General features: G+C 38.9%; 1 long non-coding RNA gene across 1 annotated transcript; it reads left to right on the forward strand.

Annotated features, from left to right (window-relative positions):
* The first annotated feature begins 7,669 nt into the window (after positions 1-7,669).
* LOC308077176 lies at positions 7,670-13,049 on the forward strand. The gene is made up of 4 exons (XR_013932371.1): positions 7,670-7,780; positions 12,090-12,138; positions 12,607-12,654; positions 12,962-13,049. It is a non-coding gene; the product is annotated as an uncharacterized lncRNA (long non-coding RNA).
* Positions 13,050-14,588: the final 1,539 nt, after the last annotated feature.

Genomic DNA, 14,588 nt, shown 5'->3' on the forward strand with positions numbered 1-14,588 from the left:
CAAATTAATTGACATACCCCCCCCCCCCCCAAAAAAAAACTGGTTCTTTTAAATGAAAAGGCTGCATAGTTGTTATGTGTCCTTGATACAATATGCTACAGTCTTTGGGACAAGGCTCATAAAGCCAAGCACATATTTCTTGTGTGTGCTTTTGACACTGACACTTTATATTGTGTGGGATACTGTATTAGCATTCATTTTCAACAGGAATGGGGTTGATTTAGGCTGTGAGTATATACTGTGGTGAGGGTTTTGTATAGCGTTGCTGCAGGCAGAAACCTCTAATCTCCATATTTGAACTTTTTACGTTGTTTGTTTTCGTAAATCAGCGCCGTACTTCGTCATACTACAGTGTCACACAAAAGTTGCAACAATAGCAAATGTATACGTTCAAAATGTGTCGCGATGCAACATGTTTTGAGCTTGTAGATCGACTTTTTTTTGCTGCTTTCGAATTAGAATTTTGAAAAGTAACAGTTTTTTGGACATATATGAGGTTTTCACGCGACTGTGACGATAGGGACACCATTGTGTGCCCGCGTGAATGGCCTCGGCCGCCGTGTCATTGAAATGCAGTGTGGCCCTGAGCATCTTGATTGGGGAGATACTGGACAGAGAGCTCAGCCCCTCCATCACAGCCCGCCACAGGAGATCGCACGAGTCCACAGCAAGGATACGAGAGGAAAATGAAAAGGGATAGTTGTAGAAGATGGAGAGAGAGGAGAGAGAGAGAGAGAGAGAGAGAGAGAAAGAGAGAGAGAGAGAGAGAACCTGAACAAGAAGGAGAGAGAGAGTGAGAATAAGAGAGAGAGAGAGAGGGGGAGAGAGACAGCATACTGACATTATGAATGATACATCATATGATTGTCTTGGACAGGTCTGTTCTCGCTGACTGCAGATAGTGCACTCTCCGACTGTCCGCCATTTCACAAGCTTTGGCAGACTCATTTTAAACTCAACAAAACTGCTACAGAACAGACCGGCTGTAGGCCAGGCTTTCCTGTATAAGTTTTCTAACTTTTTCTCAAGGGACATATATAGCTGCATTTCACCGGATTCATTTTTTCCCCCCAAAACCCCTTTTGTCCGAGCTGGCTGATGTTGTTGACAATATTGGCCCGCACAAGGTGAATTAAATGAAATTCCCCTCGTTGTTATTTATTTATTTATTTGCGTGTTTGTTTATTTCTATTGGAGGAGTGGGGGGATAACAGTATTTTTTATTACTTTCAAATCACTTTTCTATCTTCATTGAACTTGCCATGGTGATGCATATTTTATTTATTTCTCAAACTGGATTTCTTTGATTGCTTGTTAAGTGCGGGGTCCTCAATTGCAGCGCGTACAGTATCTGACATGTGCACTCAAATGGAAATTGCATTCCACCTCGTCACTTTGCTTTCCATGTTCATCAGGCATCAATCAAGCGTGCAAATTCCCCCGGGAGTCCGTTCCTCACTCATCAGAACTAAGTTCTTGCACTTGCATGTCATTCAAGTCAGTGGTTCTCAAACTTTTTCATTTCAAGGACCTCCAAAATGATATGTATTTGGCTGCGGACCCCACACTAAATATTTTTCAAAAATAGCAGATCTACAAGCTCATGAGCTTGTGGATCTGCTCTTTTGGAATAGCCCACCCCCCCCCCCCAAGACCCCTTTTTAAGTGCATAGTCAAGACTTTTTTCGGCACAGCATGGATTTAGGTAAAACACTGAATTAATTGAGAAGGTGGCATATCGTGTCACACCCTGAACGAACTGAATATATCAACTTAATCCACGTATCACCTTGTTATTAAAAATCTATAATATTTGATGTCAGGAGTCTTTTCTCTTTCCTTTTTCCCCCACACTCCCATACAAGCAGGGGCTGAAAAAAAAGAAGAAAAAAACATATGTCGTCAGCGGGATAACAAGAGCGGTGTGTTTGTGTGATGTAGGCTACATTTCAAAGGTTTGAAAGGCCAGAGAATGCTCCTGTTTGTGAATTATTGAAGAGGAAAGGGGGGATAGTGATGGAGAATATGAGTGACTAGCATTTAGAGTTCAGAAGAGAGAGGGAGACAGCAGACTCTGTGTGTGCGTGAATGCGATGGGAAATCTATATAACCTAACCTTTCTTTGTCTCCTGTTTTATTGAAATTGACTGGCCAATGGGACGCTATATTTCACAGGCATGGGTAGTGAGTCAATCCCGTCTGATTCCATACCTCCTCAGGTCTTGAACCTACAAACTGGGTGTGTATATGTGAAGTATGTGTGGACTACATGCTCCTTTTTACTGGGAAACAAAGTACTCTCACGTTCTGGGGAGGCTGTAGACTTTTACCACTTAACCCATTCAATCCACGAATGCATCTAAAAATGTCTTCTAAATCCAAACAGCTTTGTGAAAAACGTATGTCGCTATAATATCAGTGGTTCTCAAACTTTTTCATGTCAAGGACCCCCAAAATAATGTGTATTTGGCCTTGGACCCCTCTGTTCCAGGGACCCCCCCACCCAGCTGGCACACAACGTCTATTGACGTTGATTTTTGGTTGGATTTAGGTCGTGACGTCAGCTAACCAAAATCCAACGTTAGACCAACGTCAACTTCCAACAATGTATCAACGTAATAATTTGACGTCAATTGACGTTGATATTTGGTTGATTTTAGGTTGTGTTGGTAACTGACCAATAACCAATGTCTGTTCAACGTATTATCCCAACGTCAGTTTGACGTCAAATACTGACTTGCTGTTGTTGGATTTTTGACCAAACCTCAGTGTCTGCCCAACGTTATTTTACTAACGTCCACATAACGTTGAGGTCTAACATCATCAGACGTTGATATTTGGTTGGTTTTAGGTTGTGTTGGTAACTAACCATTAACTAACGTCTGTTCAACGTATTATCCCAACGTCAGTTTGACGTCAAATACTGACATGCTGTTGTCGGATATTTGACCAAACCTCAATGTCTGCCCAATGTTATTATGACAACATCCACACAACGTTGCAGTCTAACATCATTAGACGTAGATATTTGGTTGGTTTTAGGTTGTGTTGGTAACTAACCAATAACCAACGTCTGTTCAACGTATTATCTCAACGTCAGGTTGACGTTGAATACTGACATGCTGTTGTCGGATATTTGACCAAACCTCAATGTCTGCCCAATGTTATTATGACGACGTCCACACAACGTTGCAGTCTAACATCATTAGACGTAGATATTTGGTTGGTTTTAGGTTGTGTTGGTAACTAACCAATAACCAACGTCTTTTCAACGTATTATCCCAACGTAAGGTTGACGTTGAATACTGACATGCTGTTGTCGGTTTTTTGACCAAACCTCAATGTCTGCCCAACGTTATTTTACTAACGTCCACTTATCGTTGATGTCTAACATCATCAGACGTTGATATTTGGTTGGTTTTAGGTTGTGTTGGTAACTAGCCAATAACCAACATCTGTTCAACGTGTTATCCCAACGTCAGTTTGACGTCGAATTCTGACATGCTGTTGTCAGATTTTTGACCAAACCTCAGTGTCTGCCCAACGTTATTATGAAAACGTCCACACAACATTGCAGTCTAACATCATTAGACGTTGATATTTGGTTGAATTTAGGTTGTGTTGGTAACTGACCAATAACCAACGTCTGTACAACGTATTATCTCAACGTAAGGTTGACCAAACCTCAATGTCTGCTCAACGTTATTTTACTAACGTCCACATAACGTTGATGTCTAACATCATCAGACGTTGATATTTGGTTAGTTTTAGGTTGTGTTGGTAAGTAACCAATACCCAACGTCTGCTCAACGTATTATGCTAACGTCATATTGACGTAGAATACTGACATGCTGTTGTCAGGTATTGTGACCAAAACCCGATGTCTGCTTAACGTTGTTATGCTTACGTCCACACAATGTTAATTTCTAACATCATTAAACGTTGATATCTGGTTGGTTTTAAGTTGTGTTGGTAAGTAACCTATACCCAACGTCTGTTCAACGTATCATGCTAACGTCGTACTGACATAGAATACTGACATGCTGTTGTCCGGTATTGTGACCAAAACACAACGTCTGCTTAACGTTATTATGCTAACGTCCACACAATGCTACATTATAACATCATTAAACGTTGATATCTAGTTAGTTGTAAGTTATGTTGGTAGTAACCTATTCCCAACGTCTGTTCAACGTATCATGCTAACGTCGTACTGACGTAGAATACTGACATACTGTTGTCGGGTATCGTGACCAAAACACAACGTCTGCTAAACGTTATAATGCTTATGTCCACACAATGTTACATTCTAACATCATTAAACGTTGATATCTGGTTAGTTTTAAGTTGTGTTGGTAAGTAACCTATACCCAACGTCTGTTCAACGTATCATGCGAACGTCGTACTGATGTAGAATGCTGACATACTGTTGTCGGGTATCGTGACCAAAACACAAGGTCTGCTAAACGTTATTATGCTAACGTCCACACAATGTTACATTCTAACATCATGAAACGTTGATATCTGGTTAGTTTTAAGTTGTGTTGGTAAGTAACCAATACCCAACGTCTGTTCAACATATTATGCTAACGTCGTATTGACGTAGAATACTGACATGCTGATGTCAGGTATTGTGACCAAAACCCAACGTCTGCTAAATGTTATTATGCTAACGTCCACACAATGCTACATTCTAACATCATTAAACGTTGATATCTGGTTAGTTTTAAGTTGTGTTGGTAAGTAACCAATACCCAACGTCTACTCAACGTATTATGCTAACGTCATATTGACGTAGAATACTGACATGCTGTTGTCGGGTATTGTGACCAAAACCCAATGTCTGTTTAACGTTATTATGCTAACGTCCACACAATGTTAAATTCTAACATCATTAAACGTTGATATCTGGTTGGTTTTAAGTTGTGTTGGTAAGTAACCTATACGTCTGTTCAACGTATCATGCTAACGTCGTACTGACATAGAATACTGACATGCTGTTGTCCGGTATTGTGACCAAAACACAACGTCTGCTTAACGTTATTATGCTAACGTCCACACAATGCTACATTCTAACATCATTAAACTTTGAAATCTGGTTAGTTTTAAGTTGTGTTGGTAGTAACCTATTCCCAACGTCTGTTCAACGTATCATGCTAACGTCGTACTGACGTAGAATACTGACATACTGTTGTCGGGTATCGTGACCAAAACACAACGTCTGCTAAACGTTATAATGCTAATGTCCACACAATGTTACATTCTAACATCATTAAACGTTGATATCTGGTTGGTTTTAAGTTGTGTTGGTAAGTAACCTATACCCAACGTCTGTTCAACGTATCATGCTAACGTCGTACTGACATAGAATACTGACATGCTGTTGTCCGGTATTGTGACCAAAACTCAACGTCTGCGTAACGTTATTATGCTAACGTCTACACAATGCTACATTCTAACATCATTAAACTTTGATATCTGGTTAGTTTTAAGTTGTGTTGGTAGTAACCTATTCCCAACGTCTGTTCAACGTATCATGCTAACGTCGTACTGACGTAGAATACTGACATACTGTTGTCGGGTATTGTGACCAAAACATAACGTCTGCTAAACGTTATTATGCCAATGTCCATACAATGTTAGTATTCTAACATCCTTAAACGTTGATATCTGGTTAGTTTTAAGTTGTGTTGGTAAGTAACCTATACCCAACGTCTGTTCAACGTATCATGCTAACGTCGTACTGACGTAGAATGCTGACATACTGTTGTCGGGTATCGTGACCAAAACACAAGGTCTGCTTAACGTTATTATGCTAACGTCCACACAATGTTACATTCTAACATCATGAAGCGTTGATATCTGGTTAGTTTAAATTTGTGTTGGTAAGTAACCAATACCCAACGTCTGTTCAACGTATCATGCTAACGTTGTACTGACGTAGAATACTGACATGCTGTTGTCGGGTATTGTGACCAAAACCCAATGTCTGCTTAACATTACAATGTTAACAGCCACACATCAACGTTAGATCCTAACGCCATTAGATGTAGATTTGTTGTTGGTTTAAGTTGTGTTGGTGAATAACCAACATTCAACGTCTGTTCAACGTCTCATGCTAACGTAACATTAACGTGGAATACTGACATTTTGTTGTTGGGTATTGTGACCAAAGCCCAACGTCTTCTTAACTTCATAATGAAAAGATCCCCTCAACATTCAAACCTCATTAGATGTAGATATTTTGCTGGGTTAATGTGGCTGTTACTTAAACAAAATCCAACATAGTCTGACTGTAGAATATGGACAATAAGTACTGAAGGTTGTGACATAGAGTAATGATCTAGCATCTGTTTAAGCTGCAAAAGTCCAACCAGAGCAATTTGTAGCTGTTTCATCTGTGGTTCAACTATATTCTTCCAGATGAGCTACTGGGCCACCCCATGGCCCAGAAAAGTGTTTGTGCAGTTCTATAACCCTCAGCCTTTTCCAGATAACTGAATTTGACTTTCAGACAAATACCATCAAGTTGCTCCTGAGGCACATGCCAGCAGCCCACCTATAGTGAACCTGGGGCTGTATGTGAGACTGATTAGCTACAGGTTTCTTTGCCAGTGTGGATTTAGAGCCAAGGCAACATGGTTAAGGCCAGTTATACCTTTTTCCTTCCGCTTTAGCAGATGTTAGTTGTTGGTGATCAGCCAGCTGCATCTTAAAGGAATGCGACCGACAGTGAGGTAGGTAGACAGCCAATAATTTGCCCTTAGTTTGCTTCAGGAGACCTTCCTTAGTTCCAGAGGGCAAATTCAGTTTCAGCTTCCCACAGCTTATGGCTGCTCAAATGTTTTATGTTGAGCGCTTGGGGTGGGTGGACTGTAGGGGTCCACCCCTACAGTGTCTTGCTCAGGACACTTCGCCCCGTCCAGGGCCTTTGAGGCAAACCGGGGACCTTCTGATTATCTAACCAGTAACCTATGCTGCCCTAAATAATAAACCCATATGAAAAGAAATGCATCAATACATTACAATGCATAGACACCGGCCTACCTCAAAACCAGGGTCTTCCTAAGTTGTGACATATGGAGCAAGAGTGTGTGACTGTGACACCGTTTATCATCCACACCACTATGTATGTACTACTGGGTGGACGGAAGGGCGGACAGATGGACAGACAGACAGACGGACAGACAGAGAGACAGACAGAGAGACAGACAGACAGACAGACAGACAGACAGACAGACAGACAGACAGACAGACACTTTTTGTTACCCTTTCAGCCTAAATGCCTGACTGTACCTCATGCTGTTTACATTTCTGACTAATAAAGTAGTCAATCAATCAATCAATCACAAAAAGTAAAATAATTGTTTGCCCTGATATGTAGTGGAGTAAAATAATAAAGTATCAAAATATAGAAACACACAAATGAATTAAAAAAATACAACATCATTAAACGTTGATATCTGGTTAGTTTTAAGTTGTGTTGGTAAGTAACCAATACCCAACGTCTGCACAACAATACATTTCAAACTAGATTGTCAAATGTCTCCTCAAATCACTGAGCAGTAGAGCATCGTTCTGCTCTTTCATTGGACGACTCATTGGACTTGTGGGTGGGACCACAGTTGTATAACACCAGACTGGGCGGGGCAACAGTAACTGCTCCAGCAGCCTGCAGTTTGAATTAAGAGGGAGAGAAGACAGGAAGAGATACTTGTTTGTGCATGGAGATGTTTTTTTGAGAATCCCAGGACTTCTAGAATCACAATCTTTTGCACAGGTGAGTTAATAATTAATTAAATATTTGACTTTTTTTTTAAATAAAGTTCTACATTCTGTTTATGACCGAGTGAGGTGATTTCTTCATGTGCAAATCAGTCATGCTTTGTTTTTTTGTTTTTCTTTTCCTTTTCTTTGCATGTTTTTGAAACAACTGGCATTGTTTGAATAAATCCTTTGCCCAAAATGATTACAGTACCTGCCTTTTGTGGCAAACAGTGGAAACTAGAAAGAGGCTATAGGCCTACTGCATTAACTAGATGGACTGATCCCCACTGCTTTGTGTTGGTGGCTTGGTGCTGCTGAGTTAAACATTTAAATTGCAGCTTTTAAAGCTAATGTCTTATTTTAGGGGAAGTTCTGTTGTTCATGATTCATGTTTTCAGTTGGGAATGTGTGTTATTGAAGGGTAAAGCTCACATGCCTCACAGCTATTTTTGTGTGAGACAGTGCAGTGTAACAAAAAATCAGGCATAAGGGTTGGTTGCATTTGAATACTCTTTTTATTGTGTAGCCTTTATCATAGTTTTGATTATATTAGCTTGTAAGTGTAACCCCCATGTCAAATTAGGGTGTACACATTATGACACAAAATAAATAAATATGAACCAGTTCATTCAAATGAATAAATAAGTCATTAAAATATGAATGAGTAATTCATTAAATGCATTAATGATAAATAAGGATTGAAATGAAAACGGTTTGATAAAGTTTAGAGTCAACAGTAAAACTGTACCTGTACAAAAAAAAGAACACATCCCTGTAAGGCAGACAGGTTACTTCCCCTTTAAGGACACACTGCATGTCATACTGGAGCTGAGAGTGGAAGGAGAGAGAAGCAGCCACAGAACGTCTGAAAGTGACTTAAACTGATTTGAGAAAGATTAAACTGATAAAAACGTTTGATACAGCCATAAAGAGTGTCTTAACACCTTTGTGAGGAGTTTGATCAGACTTAGGAGCAGCACCTGCCTGGTTTGTGCTGGTGTTTGTACAGACCAAGTGTTTTGGTGAGTTAAAAACAAATTCATTTGTCACTGCTGAATGTTTGTACTTGCACCTTTTTAAATGGAAACGTTTTGGGTATTTTGTAAGAGTAACTGTGTATTGTGTACATTTGATGGTAAAATGTAAAGATTTATTAATGTAAAAAACGAATTGTTTGCTCAATTGGCAGCTTAGCTGGGCAGCCAGCTGACAGCAATCAGTCATCAATCTGGGTCTAGTTGTCCACTGCAGCTAGTGTTAATTTGCCCACAGTACCTGAAGCCTTTTGTTGTTTGAACTGAGTCATTGCTCATTGATAGTGATTTATTTTCTTTATGACCTGTTGTACAGGTCAGGTTTTTTGTCCCTGTTGAAAAACAGGATAAGGATATTTCTTGGAGATACAAGATGGCGAGCTAGGAAGCCCAGGATTCAAGGAACCGATCTACACCTCAGTGCAAGGGTCCACTTTGCACTGCCAGACCAATGTGAAACTCACTGCCAGAGCGGTAGGAGTGTTGGGATTTATTTAGGATTTTTCCAATCTATTATTTTTATTTTTGGACTGAACACAACTGGAAAGCACAACTTGAACTGAAGAAAAGACAAGTGTCAAAGTGCTACGTTTTTGGATTTATGACACAAACTGAACTGAAAAAAGGACAGAGTTACAGTGTCACACTTTTATTTTGATACAGAAACGGTTTGAACATCCTAATTGAAATATAGCATTTTGTTGTATTTTATTTGCATTACATTCCAATTGTGAGATTGGAAGTGTTCATATTTTGATTCGATTTTGATACTGTTGATATTTACCTCTACCTGTGGAATTTACTGGAATACTGGTTATAATTCTAACTGTGGAGAGAAGGGAAAGAGTTAACTCAAGATAAATAGTTGAAACAAAATAGAGAACAAATAGATAAACTATTTTACTAAAATTAGTTTGAAATTAGTTTGACCTATCTAAACTAGTGATCTAAAATAGAAAAACTAGATTATCTCTAAATTAGAATAAAGGAAAGAAAAAAGGGAAAGTGGACAATACTTTTTTATTGGATACCTGCAGGATATTATTATTTGATTTATTGGGTTTAAAGGTGATTGTTATGTGTATGTTGTATGTGTTCTATGTTTTGTACAGTTTTACTGTTGACTCTAAACTTTATCAAACCGTTTTCATTTCAATCCTTATTTATCATTAATGCATTTAATGAATTACTCATTCATATTTTAATGACTTATTTATTCATTTGAATGAACTGGTTCATATTTATTTATTTTGTGTCATAATGTGTACACCCTAATTTGACATGGGGGGTTACATCAGACATTATTTTCAGTCTAATATTGGCCAAGCCTAACAGTAAAGCCCACCTAAAAAAAAAATAAACATAATAGAGGAATGTAAACACTATGTTGAAGATTGATTGGTAAGTAACCAATCCCCAACGTCTGTTCAACGTATCATGCTAACGTCATATTGACATAGAATACTGACATGCTGTTGTCAGGTATTGTAACCAAAACCCAACGTCTGCTTAGCGTCATTATGCTAACGTTCACACAATGTCAAAATCTATCATCATTAAACGTTGTTCTTTTTGTTGGATTTTAGTTTATTCGTCATGTCCCTGGTGTTTAAAGACCTTAAGAGGTGTAAAGATAGAATAATATCTTAGCTGTTCACTTAATATGGCATTTTCCTTCCTGTGACTTTTACCATACTCTCAGGTTGTCATGGTTGGAGACACAGGAGGTAATTCATTGGATGATGCACCCAGAAGAATGATGCCGTTCCTCATGTCACATGAATTGACACTCCAGTACAACCTCTGTTGACATCATGGCAAGAATAAGTCCCCGGGGCCTGTGTCTTTTTGACGTTGCATATGGTAAGTTAAACATTTTAATTGCCCGATGTAACTTTTCCTTGACCTTTCCGTTATCTTTCTAATTTAAATTTTACAAGGAGTGCTACAAAATGTTGATTATTTTTATATACGTTGGCAGTTATGCCTAAGTTCAAGAGTTTGGAATCACTGTCTTTATGCTAACGTCCACACAATGTTAAGTTCTAACATCATTAAACGTTGATTTTTGTTGGTTTTAAGTTGTGTTGGTAAGTAACCAATGTCCAACATCTGTTCAACGTATCATGCTAACGTCATATTGACATAGTATACTGACATGCTGTTGTCAGGTATTGTAACCAAAACCCAACGTCTGCTTAACCTCATTATGCAAACAACCACACAATGTTAAATTATAACATCATTAAACATATTTTTTTTGTTGTTTTTAAGTTGTGTTGGTAAGTAACCAATACCCAAAGTCTGTTCAACATATCATGCTAATGTCATATTGACATAGAATACTGACATGCTGTTGTCAGGCATTGTAACCAAAACCCAACGTCTGCTTAGCGTCATTATGCTAACGTTCAAACAATGTCAAATTCCAACATTATTAAACGTTGTTTTTTTTGTTGGATTTTAGTTGTGTTGGTGAGTAACCAATACCCAACATCTGTTCAAGGTATCATGCTAACGTCATTTTGACATAGAATACTGACATGCTGTTGTCAGGTATTGTAACCAAAACCCAACGTCTGCTTAACCTCATTATGCAAACAACCACACAATGTTAAATTATAACATCATTAAACACATTTTTTTTTTTGGATTTTAGTTGTGTTGGTGAGTAACCAATACCCAACATCTGTTCAACGTATCATGCTAACGTCAAATTAACAAAGAATACCGACATTCTGTTGTCGGGTATTGTGATCAAAGCCCAATGTCTGCTTAACGTTATGATACACAACGTTAAATTCTAACGCCATTAGACGTTGATATTTTGTTGGTTTTAATTTGTGCTGTTAAGCAACTATAATCCAACGTTTTCTCAAAGTTTTTTTCCATTTCTGAGGAATGTAAACACTATGTTGAAGATCTATTGGTAAACCATCTTAAGTTGAAATATTGAAGTAGGTCCTGTGCAGTTGAATGGCCGAAGAACAGAGTGAAGAACAGTTAGTATGCCATAACCGATACTTGATATACAGTAGCTGATAATGAAGTAGGTGTAGGTTTGATAGCTGTCGTTTTTGCTGCTGTTCCAGCCCATATTGAATTTAAATGTCCACAGACATTTCGGAAGGCAGAGATAGCCTATCTGATAATCAGTTTTTTCAAGACTTCATTTTCTTCTTAATTACTATTGTTATATTAATATGTATGTCCAAGCATCCAAGTATAATCAACATATCATCTGCCTTCCACAGCACATCATTTGACACCACTGTAAAGGTACTTCAGCTTCCAAACACCCGTGATCCAGACTTGGTGAGCCTCCACCAAGTCCGAAGTAAGTATAATATCAGGGCGTTAATTTGAGGGGTAATATGTCCTTAAATTGGTTGGAATTTAAAAAAATATATTGAATTAGATGATTCAGGTTTCCCACGGTAATGACTTTCCTGGAACATTTTTAATTGAGTTATAAATTCCCACAGGGCTGTGGGCACCCTGATGACTTTTTTGCCACAGTTAAACAAAACAGGCACAGATAAACTAGTAAACATTAGTCTACAGTCAGCTGTGTAATGAAAAAGCAGTCTTATAGTGTTAATATTGAAAGGGCAGGGATGTGAAGTTTCACTCAACCAACGATTCGATATAATTCACCATACTGGGTTCACAATACAATTTCTTCTTGGGTTTTCTCTGAAGTAGTTGTGCCATGGCATGAGGCCATTGTGAGAGGAAGTCTCTATCTTGCGTCAAGTATATTTTTCATTCATAATGTGTTGTGTATTTCTTATTTTCATGCTAGATGGGAGACATCAAGAGGTGGAAGGTCCTCTCAAGTAGAATACATCGGGTGAGTACCTCCACACTGAACTTCACTATTATTTCACAATAAAGCAACATCATTTTGATTTTAAACAAGTTTGATTTTTCACCGCTACTAAAGGCATCAGGCAAACGGCTATAAAAATGAGGCATCATCTACAGTATATGAATAGTTTTGATGCGATAGCATCAATATATTCTAAAGAAGTATTTGTATAATTTATTCGTCATGTCCCTGGTGTTTAAAGACCTTAAGAGGTGTAAAGATAGAATAATATCTTAGCTGTTCACTTAATATGGCATTTTCCTTCCTGTGACTTTTACCATACTCTCAGGTTGTCATGGTTGGAGACACAGGAGGTAATTCATTGGATGATGCACCCAGAAGAATGATGCCGTTCCTCATGTCACATGAATTGACACTTCAGTACAACCTCTGTTGACATCATGGCAAGTCCCCGGGGCCTGTGTCTTTTTGACGTTGCATATGGTAAGTTAAACATTTTAATTGCCCGATGTAACTTTTCCTTGACCTTTCCGTTATCTTTCTAATTTTAATTTTTACAAGGAGTGCTACAAAATGTTGATTATTTTTAAATACGTTGGCAGTTATGCCTAAATTCAAGAGTTAGGGATCACTTTGAAAATTAAGTAAGTAGATTACAGAAGAAGTAGAAGTAGATACAGCCAAGACATTGATGATAATAATTATAGTAATAACTTCTTCAACATTTCTGTTTACTAAATAATCCACCAAGTGCAGCAATATCTTTAAAGACCTTAGGCATTCTACATGTCATATTCTCTAGATATCCAGGTCAAATTTCACCCCATATTTTCAGTAGAATTTGCCGTACTTTGAGACTGGTTTGTATAAAACTTCTCATGAACCTTACGGTATAGCTGTTCCCAACATAGGATTTAGATCAAGCAATTGTGATGGCCATTCAGAGACAGAACTCATATCTGCAAACTATCATTTCAAAAGCATAATTTCTCACTGATTCCAAACTTTTGAACAGATATCTGTCAGTCAATAAAGATGTTTCATAATGTAAAAATCAAGCTAGAGTTATTAAAATAGCTTATTTCTGTCATTTATCTTTAGGGGAACTAAAGAAGAATGCAATCGTCTATGCTGATGACGCACAACTGTACATAAAAACCAAGCAATCCTCATCATCACTACCGCCCTTATCCATTCTCACTACCTGCCTGGAGGAGATGAAGGCGTGGATGAGTAACAACTTTCTGCAGCTAAACAGTTCCAAAACCGAAGTAATTCTTATAGGCACCCCACACCAGATAAAAACATCCCCCATAACCAGCATCACCTTCTCCGGACAGGACCTCCCCCTCTCACCGGTTGTCACAAACCCGGGAGTAAAAATAGACCCTCACCTTAACTTTGAGGCCCACGTCAAATACCTATGCAAAACATCCTTCTTTCAGCTCAGAAACATTTCAAAACTCCGTCCCACACTCACGCTAGCAGATTCTGAAAAGCTCGTCCACGCCTTTGTCTCCTCCAGGTTGGACTATTGCAACGCACTTCTCATCGGGATCCCTAGCAAGAGCCTTCAAAGGCTCCAGTATATTCAGAACAGCGCTGCTAGGGTCCTGATGAGAGTGCGCAAACATGAGCACATCACACCCATCCTCCGTTCACTCCACTGGCTTCCCGTTGCTTTCCGGACCCAATACAAAATATCCCTGTTGACACATCAGTGCATCCACGGCAACGCTCCCTCATACCTCAAGGACCTAGTCTCCCTACAACCCTCGACCCGCAACCTCCGCTCTTCAAACACCAACCTCCTCAACATCCGCAAGGCCAATCTACGCACCATGGGCGACCAGGCTTTCTGCTCGGTCGCCCCCCGAACTGTGGAACGCCCTCCCTGTCCACTTGAGAGCACCACAGTCGGTCGACTGCTTTAAGAGAGGATTAAAGACCTAGGG

The sequence above is a fragment of the Gymnoscopelus braueri genome, assembly GCF_963280865.1.
Source record: "Gymnoscopelus braueri genome assembly, chromosome: 21".
Classification (NCBI taxonomy): Eukaryota; Metazoa; Chordata; class Actinopteri; order Myctophiformes; family Myctophidae; genus Gymnoscopelus; species Gymnoscopelus braueri.